This window comes from Chiloscyllium punctatum, chromosome 40 (assembly GCF_047496795.1).
Source record: "Chiloscyllium punctatum isolate Juve2018m chromosome 40, sChiPun1.3, whole genome shotgun sequence".
NCBI classification, from domain to species: Eukaryota; Metazoa; Chordata; class Chondrichthyes; order Orectolobiformes; family Hemiscylliidae; genus Chiloscyllium; species Chiloscyllium punctatum.
Genome location: NC_092778.1, coordinates 14,536,986 through 14,548,975, shown reverse-complemented (window position 1 = coordinate 14,548,975; position 11,990 = coordinate 14,536,986).

Sequence of the window (11,990 nt, the reverse complement as noted above, 5' to 3'; positions counted from 1 at the left end):
CCAATCTTCGTCTTTCAGCCAAGACTTTCACAGTCACCAGGCATTTACAATCCAGTCCGCATCCCTCCCAAACTGTAAATACATGGAAATAACTGTTTCTTTCCCACCGTTAGTTGGATTGCCGAATAGTAGTCAAGCCCTGAAAATGGTGTTAAAATATTGAAGATATTCTGCTGTATGCATTCATCCGACCATGTTCACATCAATGTAGTGACAAAAAGGTGAAGTCCAAGTCCATTATTTCACGCTTTAATACCAAATACCTGCTGTGTATGTCACTGACAATAGAAACACTCACATACGTGAGCTGGCAACATTTGCGATTTCTTAATGGTGTTATTTTTAATGAACCTATATTTTAACAAATCTTCATCTTCACTTGACACATTTGAGAAGGGGGGTGACACTGCTTATCAGGCTTTTAAATTAGCCATTGGGAAAGTGAGGACTGCAGATGCTGGAGATCAGAGTCGAGAGTGTGGTGCTGGAAAAGCACAGCAGGTCAGGCAGCGTCTGAGGAACAGGAGAGTCGACATCTCAGTCATGAGCCCTTCATCAGGAATCCTTTTAAATTAGCAATGTTGTAAGTGTCCATAACTGGTTACGGTAAATGGAATGAAACATAAACTAGCCTCGAAAATGCTCTCACTTTCAATGAATCTGAGTAAAGGTCTAGAACATAAACATAGAGTCATAGAATCATAGAGACGTACAGCATGGAAACAGACCCTTCGGTCCAACCGACCTGATATCCCAACCCAATCTAGTCCTACTTGCCAGCACCCGGCCCATATCCCTCCAAACCCTTCCTATTCATATACCCATCCAAATGCCTCTTAAATGTTGCAATTGCACCAGCCTTCACCACTTCCTCTGGCAGCTCATTCCATACACGTACCACCCTCTGTATGAAAATGTTGCCCCTTAGGTCCCTTTTAAATCCTTCCCCTCTCATCCTAAACCTATGCCCTCTAGTTCTGGACTCCCCGACCCCACGGAAAAGACTTTGTCCATTTATCCTATTCATGCCCCTCATAATTTTGTAAACCTCTATAAGGTCACCCCTCAGCCTCCGACGCTCCAGGGAAAACAGCCCCAGCTTGTTCAGCCTCTCCCTATAGCTCAAATCCTCCAACCCTGGCAACATCCTTGTAAATCTTTTCTGAATCCTTTCAAGTTTCACAACATCTTTCCGATAGGAAGGAGACCAGAATTGCAGGCAATATTCCAACAGTGGCCTAACCAATGTCCTGTACAGCCGCAACATGACCTCCCAACTCCTATTCTCAATATCCTGACCAATGAAAGAAAGTATATTAAACTCCTTCTTCACTATCCTAACCACCTGAGACTCCACTTTCAAGGAGCTATGAACCTGCAGTCCAAGGTCTCTTTGTTTAGCAACACTCCCTAGGACCTTACCATTTAGTGTATAAGTCCTGCTAAGATTTGCTTTCCCAAAATGCAGCACCTCGCATTTATCTGAATTAAACTCCATCTGCCACTTCTCAGCCCATTGGCCAATCTGATCAAGATCCTGTTGTAATCTGAGGTAACCTTCTTCGCTGTCCACTAAACCTTCAATTTTGGTGTGATCTGCAAATTTACTAACCATACCTCTTATGCTCGCATCTAAGTCATTTATATAAAATGGCAAAAAGTAGAGGATCCAGCACTGATCCTTGTGGCACTCCACTGGTCACAGGCCTCCAGTCTGAAAAACAACCCTCCACCACCACCCTCTGTCTTCTATTTTTGAGACAGTGCTGTATCCAAATGGCTAGTTCTCCCTGTATTCCGTGAGATCTAATATTGCTAATCAGTCTCCCATGGGGAACCTTGTCGAACGCCTTACTGAAGTCCATATAGATCACATCTGCTGCTCTGTCCTCATCAATCTTCTTTGTTACTTCTTCAAAAACCTCAATCCAGTTTGTGAGACATGATTTCCCACGCATAAAGCCATGTTGACTATCCCTAATCAGTCCTTGCTTTTCCAAATACATGTACATCCTGTCCCTCAGGATGCCCTCCAACAACTTGCCCACCACTGAGGACAGGCTCACTGCTCTATAGTTCCCTGGCTTGTCTTTACCACCTTTCTTAAACAGTGGCACCACGTTAGCCAACCTCCAGTCTTCCGGCACCTCACCTGTGACTATCGATGATACAAATATCTCAGCAAGAGGCCCAGTAATCACTTCCCTAGCTTCCCACAGTGTTCTAGGGTACACCTGATCAGGTCCTGGGGATTTATCCACCTTTCTGCGTTTCAAGACATCCAGCACTTCCTCCTCTTTAAAAGGACATTTTTCAAGATGTCAACATCTTTACCCTACATTCTGTATCTTCCATATCCTTTTCCACAGTAAATACTGATGCTAAATACTCATTTAATATCTCCCCCATTTTCTGCGGCTCCACACGAAGGCCTTTGATCTTTGAGGGGCCCTGTTCTCTCCCTAGTTGCCCTTTTGTCTTTAATATATTTGTAAAAACCCTTTGAATTCTCCTTAACCTTGTTTTCCAAAGCTATCTCATGTCCCCGTTTTGCCCTCCTGATTTCCCTCATAAGTATACTCCTACTGCCTTTATACTCTTTTGAGGATTCGCTCAATCTATCCTGTCTATACCTGACAAATGCTTCCTTTTTTTTCCTTAACCAAATCCTCAATTTCTTTAGTCATCCAGCATTCCCTATACCTACCAGCCTTCCCTTTCACCCTGACAGGAATATACTTTCTCTGGATTCTCATTATCCCATTTCTGAAGGCTTCCCATTTTCCAGCCGTCCCTTTACCTGTGAACATCTGTCCCCAATCAGCTTTTGAAAGTTCTTGCCTAATACCGTCAAAATTGGCCTTTCTCCAATTTAGGACTTCAACTTTTAGATCTGGTCTCTCCTTTTCCATCACTATTTTAAATCTAATAGAATTATGGTCGCTGGCCCCAAAGTGCTCCCCCACTGACACCTTAGTCACCTGCCCTTCCTTATTTCCCAAGAGTAGGTCAGGTTTTGCACCTTTTCTAGTAGGTACATCCACATACTGAATCAGAATATTGTCTTGTACACACTTAACAAATTCCTCTCCATTTAAACCCTTAATACTATGGCAGTCCCAGTCTATATTTGGAAAGTTAAAATCCCCCACCATAACCACCCTATAATTAGATTACTTACAGCATGGAAACAGGCCCTTCAGCCCAACAAGTTCACACTGTCCCGCCGAAGCGCAACCCACCCAAACCCATTCCCCTACATTTACCCCATCACCTAACACTACGGGCAATTTAGCATGGCCAATTCACCTAACCTGCACATTTTTTTTGGACTGTGGGAGGAAACCGGAGCACCCGGAGGAAACCCACGCAGACACAGGGAGAACATGCAAACTCCACACAGACAGTCGCTGGGTCTCTAGCACTGTGAGGTAGCAGTGCTAACCACTGTGCCACCGTGCCGCCATATTCTTACAGATAGCTGAGATCACCTTACAAGTTTGTTTCTCAATTTCCCTCTGACTATTAGGGGTCTATAATACAATCCCAATAAGGTGATCATCCCTTTCTTATTTCTTAGTTCCACCTAGAAACTTGCTCTAGCAAGATCAATACCTTAACTGGCATTTGTTTCCACCTTTCATAAATCGGGAGAGGGAGCTGTCGTCTTGAGCTGTTGCAGTCCATATGGTGAAGATATACAGACATTGCTGTTATAGAGGGAGCTGTAGGATTTTGACTCAGTGAAGATGAAGAAATGAAGGTCACCTCCAAGAAAGGATACTGATTGATTTGAAGGGATAGTTGATGAATGAAGCAGATAAAATAACAACTATTCATTTTTAAGATGGTTACACATCTGCCCAACTTATATAATTGAAAGGCATTTGGCTGATAGTGTCTAAACCAATTTGAAAGATTGCCCAATTACCCTTAGTCCTCTCTTCTTTCTTCATCACCTTGAAGTGTTGATGCAATTCTCCTTTAGAAGTTACTATTAAAATTGCTTCCACTGCCCTTGCAGCAGATCATAACTCGTTACACAAAAATACTTTGCCTCATGTCACCTCTTAACCCTTTGCTAATTGCCTTAAATTATGAAGAGAACGGCAAAGCTTGCATAACATCTGATTTTCTTTATCGGAGACTCAATGGTATAATGACAAAGCTGAGTCTAAGAATAGAGTTAGCCATCAATAACTGCTGTACCCAGTCTTTAATTAGCTTTCTCTTCTTCCGATTACCATGGCCTTAATCCCACCAGTGGATCAAGGGGCGATTTAAAATCTTACACGTCACTCCTGAAATGTTGGTTGCCTTAGACGTATGGTGTAATTTGTTAAGCAAGCCACAATTTGGATTCTGTACGACCCTTCAGACTTGCAAAGAGTTCATAACCTTTGCGGTTAATGCCGACAAATGATCGGTGCGTGATAGATGTAGACGTTATTATTTCAGTAGAGAAGGGTCAAGACAGGAGTCAGGAAGCCGAGGAACTTGGACACAATATTGAAGAGTCAGATGACGGTTCATCTTCATGACGTGCGGAGAGGTGTTTATTTTGTGTGAAGGATTGCAAACATTTATTTCTCAGTGGGGACATTCAAAAGATATGGAAGAAACAGCTGAGTATGCTGGTAAATTACTAACATGAATCCAAAAAGAACAAGCATCACATTTAAAATGACTTTTGGCTTAAGGAAAGTTGAGGGAAGTGAATTGGCATCAAATTGGCACATAAAATAGGCACTTGGCCCAACTGGTCAATGTCCTGTTTACATGAGCACTTCCCATCTTAGTCCATGTTATCCTATTAGCATGTGCTCTCTTTTTTTCTCCCTCATGTTCTTATATGGCTTCCTCCAACATTCAAAAATTCGAATTATTTTATTTGAATATTGTGTCTCCATATTTCAGAAAGCCGCTTCTGTGGAAAATTAGAATGGATCTACAATATTGGCATATCTGGGTGGGACTGTATTACAGATATTGGGTAATAGCCAATTTAACTCTGTTGCCTCCCATTAAATTCTGAATGCATTTAGAGGGAGGCATTAACATATTTATAACATGAACCATTTGATAAATGAAGAACAAATGCTTTGGTGTCAACCTATTAATGTAATTGCTCCAATAAACACCTTTAAATGTGGATATTCAAGGAATTACAGTTGTATCATTCCCTCACTTTCTTCGTAAAACTGAACTGAGTTGCATCAGTTTGGGAATAAAGAATTTTGACAATCAAATTGGCATTGTGGGAACAGACTGGTGTTCGTCATTCAGTATCGGCGCAAAGCAAGCATCATCCAGAATGCAACAAGTTAGGTTCGTGAGCATTGGTGTTGGGAAATTATCTGTTCAAGAAAAAAACACACATAAGTCAAGCTTTGGACAGTCCATGAATAGACAGGTAAGGAACCAAAAGCAGAAAATGCTAGAATGACAGAATGTATAAGAGGGAAGACTTAGCATTCTTCCAAATGCTCAAGAAGTTCACACTCAAAACCTCATAACTTGTCCTTCCTCCTTATTGCTGCTGTCTGACCTGCGGGTACTTCCTGCTTTTAATCTCAATTTCCTTTTCATTCAGGATCTGGAATTCACTGCCAGAAAAGGTAGTTGAAGGCAAATGGTGAAGGTAACGCAAAGATTCTACAGTCAGATGTTGACAACTTAAGTAGTGGGTAAACACTTGGCAAATGGAATATAATGTGAGACAATGTGAGCTGATGTGCTCTGGTAGGAAGAAGAAAGAGAGCAGAATATTATTTAAATGGTGAAAGACTGCAGAAAGCTGCAGCACAGAGAGATTTGGGGCCCTCTTGCATGGATCACCAAAAAACTAGCATCCAAATTCATTGGGAATAGAGAAGGCAAATGAACTGTTGACCTTTATTTCAAAAAGGATGGAGCACAAAAATAGGGAGGGCTTGCTAAAACTATAGACAGACCACTCCTCGGACACTGTGAACAATCCTGATGATGGGCTTATGCTCGAAACATCGACTCTCCTGTTCCTCGGATGCTGCCTGACTGGATGTGCTATTCCAGCACATGTCTTGACTCTGATCTCCAGCATCGGCAGTCCTTACTTTCTCCCATACTGTGAGCAGTTTTGGTCCCTTTACCTAAGGTATGATATACAGTCAATTCTCTATAATGCAGTAGTTCTTTTCTCATGCAATCCCATGTTATAACAAAGTCACGTAATAGTAGCACCATTTAAGCTAATCAGGCAGAAACTTGTTATTACCAATACACACTTTAAAAGTTCACACTTTAGAAACAGTGTCCCCAATTTGTCAATCAAATTACAGCGAATTTACATTAACAAAACATATGTTATAGCAGAATGACCTGTACATGCAGACAGCACAGAAAAGGAGAACCAGGTTGATTCTGGGCATGGAGGGATTTTCTTATACAAAACAAAATGAGTAGCTTGGGCCTGTACTCAGCGGAGTTCAGAATAATTAAACTTGATTGAAATATATTTATCTTCCTGGGGTATACGCAGAGAGGCTGTTTCCCCAGTGGGAGTCTAGGACCAGAAGGCAAAATCTCAGAGGAAAGGGGCAACCATTTCCAACAAAAATGAGGAGGATTTTGGTTCTCTCTGAGGGTAGTGAATCTGTGGAATTCTTTGCTTCAAAGGACTGTGGAGGTTAGGTAACTATTATATTCAAGGCCGAGATAGATATTTAATCAATAAGAATGAAGAGTTGTGAGAATAAGACAGGAACACGGCATTAAGGAATACCACATCAAATCATGATCCCATTGAATGGCAGAGCTAACTCAATGGGCCGAATGGCCTACTTCTGCCCATGCACCTTATGGTCTTATGAAGACTGAACCCCTCAAAAGATATCTGAATGTGCAACTGAAGTCCCCTAATCCCCAATTATATGGAACAAGCACTGGAGATTGGGATAAGGCAGCATGGCTCATTTCTCAGCCAGCGCAAGCATGATGGGCAGAGTGGTCTCCTTCTGCATTCTCTAAATATCTGAAGAGGGAGAATATGTAGGGAGGTGCATTAACATATTGAAAGAGCACAGATTCCTGAAAGTGGCAACACAAGTGGATAAGGTGGTCAAGAAGGCTTAAGGAGAGGTGATGGCCTCATGGTATTATTGCTAGACTGTTAACTCAGAGAGCCAGGTCATGTTCTGGGGACCTGGGTTCGAATCCTGTTGTGGCAGATGATAGAACGTGAAATCAATAAAAGAAGTCTGGAAATGACAGACCTACAATGACCATGAATCCATTTGCAGATGAAACTAAGGTAGGCAGAGTTGTGGATAGTGCTGAAGGATGTTGTGGGTTACAAAGGAACATAGATAAGATGCAGCACTGGGTGGAAAAGTAACAAATGTAGTTTAATGCAGAAAAGTATAAGGTAGTTCACTTCCAAAGATATAACAGGAATGCAAAATACTGGGCTAATGGTTAAATTCTTGGCAGTGTAGATAAATAGAGGGATCTCAGTGTCGAGGTACATAAATCCCTGAAAGTTGCCACCCAGGTTGATAGGATTGTTAAGACATCATATGGTGTGTTGGTGTTTATTGGTAGGGGGATTGAGTTTTGGAGCCACGAGGTCATGCTTCAGCTGTACAAAACACTGGTAAAGCCGCAGCTGGAGTATTGTTTGCAGTTCTGGTCACCGCACTATAGGAAGGATGGGGAAGCTTTGGAAGGCTTCAGAGGAGATTTACAAGGATGTTGCCTGGTATGGAAGGAAGGTGTTACGAGGAAAGACTGAGGGAACTGAGGCTGTTTTCATTGAAGAAGGTTGAGAGGTGACTTAATCAAGATGTATAAGATTATCAGAGCGTTAGATAGGGTGGACAGTGAAAGCCTTTTTCCTTGGATGGTGAAGGCTAACATGAGGGGACATAGCTTTAAATTGAGGGATGATAGATTTAGGACAGATATTAGGGGAGTTTCTTCACTCAGAGAGTAGTAGGGGCGTGGAACAGTGTGTCTGCAACCGTAGTAGATTCACCGATGTTAAGGGCATTTAATGGGCATTGGACATACATATGGATGATAATGGAATGGTGTAGGTTAGATGGGCATCAGATTAATTTCACAGGTCAGTGCAACATCGAGGGCCGAAGGGTCTGTATTGTGCGGTAACATTCTATGTTCTATGTTATGGTGTCCTTGCTTTCATTGGTCAAGGCATAGAGTATGATAATTGATAAGTCATGTTGCAGCTGTGTAGAACTTTAGTTAGGCCATATTTGGAATATTGCATACAGTTCTGGTCTCCATACTACCAGGAGAATGTGTAAGCTTTGGAGAGAGTACAAGAAAGGCTTACCAGAATGTTGCATGGTTTAGAGGCTATTAGCTAGAAGGAGAGATTGAACAAACTTGATGTTTTTTCGCTTGAACATCAGAGACTGAGGGGCAACCTGATAGTTTACAAAGTTATGAGGGGCATGGATAGAAAAGACAGATAGATCCCCTTTTTCCCAGGGGATCTAGAAATGACACATGCAGGATTAAGGTAAAAGGAGATGAGAGAAATTAGTCTTTTTGCACAGAGTGTGGTATGGGCCTGGAATCTGCTACCAGAGGAAATGGAAGAAGTAGATACAATTTTGACATATCAGTGAATAGGCAGGAATAGAGGGTATGGATCGTGTGAAGGCAAAAGACTTTTAGTTTAGAAAGGTATCATGCGTGAGTACAGTTTTGGTGGGCTGGTTCCTGTGCTATACTGTTTGTTCTTTGAGTGGTGGGTGAATGCGAGGGGTACAGTAGGTGGATTTCTCCTTAGGAAGGCTAGTGTGGACACAATGGATTAAATGTCCTTCATATGTACCACATTAATTTGATGGATGTAGCCTATCAACAGATTTCACAAAGCAAGGATGTTTTAAACTCTTCCATGTGAAGGCAATTTGATCTGGCATTATGAACAATGTGTCAGAATGAATTGTCAGCCTTGGATTTAACAACAATATTGGCTAGCTTTCCTCGCTCCCAATTGAAATCAAGTTTCCAGAGCACTGTTACGTATATGTGAAGCAACAATGGGGGTCAGGATTCGAGTATTTTCTATAGAACTCTCTGCATCAAGGCTGGGGCTTTTAAGGATGAGATGAATGAATGGTGGTAATTATTTCTTTAACCTCTGTTGTTTTTCAACAGAATCTTCTGTTCCAACAAGACTTTGGAGAGATTTAAGCCATTGAAAGAGGATAGTGCATCTTTGTCAGACACTGCGTCTTCTGAGGTGGAAATAAAGAACTTCCTAAAACCTTGGATTTGAGTCTTGTTTTCCCTCAGTAATGATCAAGTCACTATACTTGTGTTTCCATTATGTGGCGAGCATTCTGTATGGTAGATCCTCAAAACGCAGTGCTTATGCTAATTTTCACCAGCTCAACTTCTGTGTCAAAGAGGTTTTTGCGCTTTTAATTTGTGGAGGCGGGGGTGGGTGGGGGGGTGGGGGGGAGGGGTAAAGTGGTTTATCAGACAGGAGCTTATCAAAGGAATTCATTGACAAGACCCCAAAGCAAATAAGTCGAGCCATTCTTTGCCATTCTTTTGTTTTCATGGTCATCTCTCTTTGAAAGATTTGGCTAAAGCCTCAAGATGTTTTGTCTTTGAGAAGCACTGTTGATTGGTATTTCCTGAGAAATGTTAATTTAGTAACAGCAACGTTCCATTTGTGTTTTTTTTTAACTGCATGCATGAGATGTTCAGTATTTTTTAATTGATCTTTCCCAAATTGTTTCAAAGACACTGGACATTGAAATATGGAGCGGTATTATATTGCATGCAGCTATTTACAAATAAGTTCTTCATGGGTTTGAAATACCTCATTAAATGTATCAGACTCTCAATCTGGTCCAAAGTTAGTAAGTTGGAGAACTGCGTGTGCTTTCGAAGTTTGAATATGTTCATGCTTTTTCTATTGACCTGGTCCCAGTGAGTAAGTACAAAAATGGACATTTCCCTCATCTTGCTCTCAATAATGCTGGCCTCTATATTGTTATGAATTATCCACAGGGCTACTTATCCGCACTACTTTCTCAATAAATATTTGGCAAAGTATTTGCATTTTTTTCTCTGATGTCCAGATTCCACTGCAGCAAGTTTTCTTTGGCAGCATCTCTGACACTCAGAACCTGCAGTACCTCAAAGGACAAGAACAGTTGCAAGATAGCATCACCTTTGTGTTCCCTTCTAAATCCTACACATCATACCAGCTTGAGTCATTCCTTCATTGCCCTTCAATTTCTTCATTGTCACGGAGTCACAACTCCCAACCGAACAGCATGCTGGGACAACAGTGTCCACACAAGATTCGACAGTTCAAGAAGAAGATTCAAAACTGGCTTCTCAAAGGCAACTAGTGATGAGCAATAAATTGCAGCTTCACTTGCAACATTAATCTGATTTCAGGGACAGAGTACATGATGTTGGGCAGAATCTTCCCAGGCCCTGAATGGTGTGGGTTATGGCGAAATTTGGGAAAATTACATGAGAATCTTTCTCAACTCCCAGAGCGACATGTCATACTTTCCAACTAAATTCCGGATGTCAAGGTTAAATGCATGCCAGTGAACAGAGAAAGGCCTTTAAATGGGGATAAATGCCCATTATCACCCTCATTATTTCTTAATCTTGCTTCATGAATATACATTCTCCTAGTCCACCATCCACTGGATAGGTACCAAGAATTCCCAATGTGAGAACCGGAGAGGTGGATACCAGCTCACAGCTTCCTCTTCTTGAACTTCTTTTAGACATCCAGCACCAATGCCCAAGGGTAAGCGATTACTCACACCCCAAAATGCTGACGGACAACTAACACCAGACAAAGTGCTGTCCTGCCTGGGGCTGAGCAGGTGCCCGGTCTCCAACAGCCCTCTGAGTGCCAGCTGCCTGGTGCGGTCTCCCTCACCGAGTTCGATAGAGGTGGTGATGATGGGTTCACCAGCAGGCTTACCTTGCTCTGATCGAGGTATAGGTATTTGAGCTGGGAAAGGGTACAGGGGCAGCCTTGCCAGGGTTTCCTCTGATGCATCTGTGTTCTGCGGCGGGGGACAGTACATCTTGCAGGTCAGGTCTGTTGATGGCAGATACCATGAACATTTCATTGGTGCCTCCAAGACATAATGAAGAGAGAGTATTGCAATCAAAGGGTTAAAGTTGTTGACACTGTGGCTCAGTGGTTAGCACTGCTGCCTCACAGTGCCAGGGATCCAGGTTCAATTCCCACCTCTGTCTGTGTGGAGCTTGCACATTCTCCCCGTGTCTGCGTGGGTTTATTCCAGGTGCTCCAGTTTCCTCCCACAAACCAAAGATGTGCAGGTCAGGTGGATTGGCCATGCTAAATTGCCCGCACTGTTCAGGCATGTGTAGGTTATGTGCACTATTCAGGGGTAAATGTTGAGTAATAGGGGAATGGTTCAGAGTGGGATACTCTTCAGAGGGTCGGTGTGGATTTGCTGGGCTGAAGGGCCTGCTTCTGCACTGTAAGGATTCTATGATGAATACAGTCACAGTGGGGGTAATGGGGGAGCAGCACAGCAATGGCAATGATTCTTAGCCAGTTGCTGGGAATTATCAGTATCCACACCCCCCCAAAGGAGAAACCCTGGCCTTTGCCAGCAAGGGCTAGCATCTCCTCCTCATTGGGGATGGGGAGACTCTTTCAGCCCTGTTTTCCAGAATGAGAGAATGGGAGTGATTGAATGAGATGGAAGTGGATGGCATGGCTGGTGAAAGGCAGTGAGGTGTCCCCAGTGAATGAGAAGGCTAAACAGAGGGCATGGAGGGTTAATGGTGGGGGGGGGGGGGGGGGGGGGGGGAGAGTGCTGGGGGTTTGGGGGGGTAGGGGTTGTAGAGGGGAAGAGTGAGTGAGGGAAGGTGTTGTCAGCAATAATCAGGGTGATAAAGTATAAGCCTTGGTGGGAGGTGGGTGCAGTAGTGGAGGTGGAGTGAGTGTGAGGTGGGCA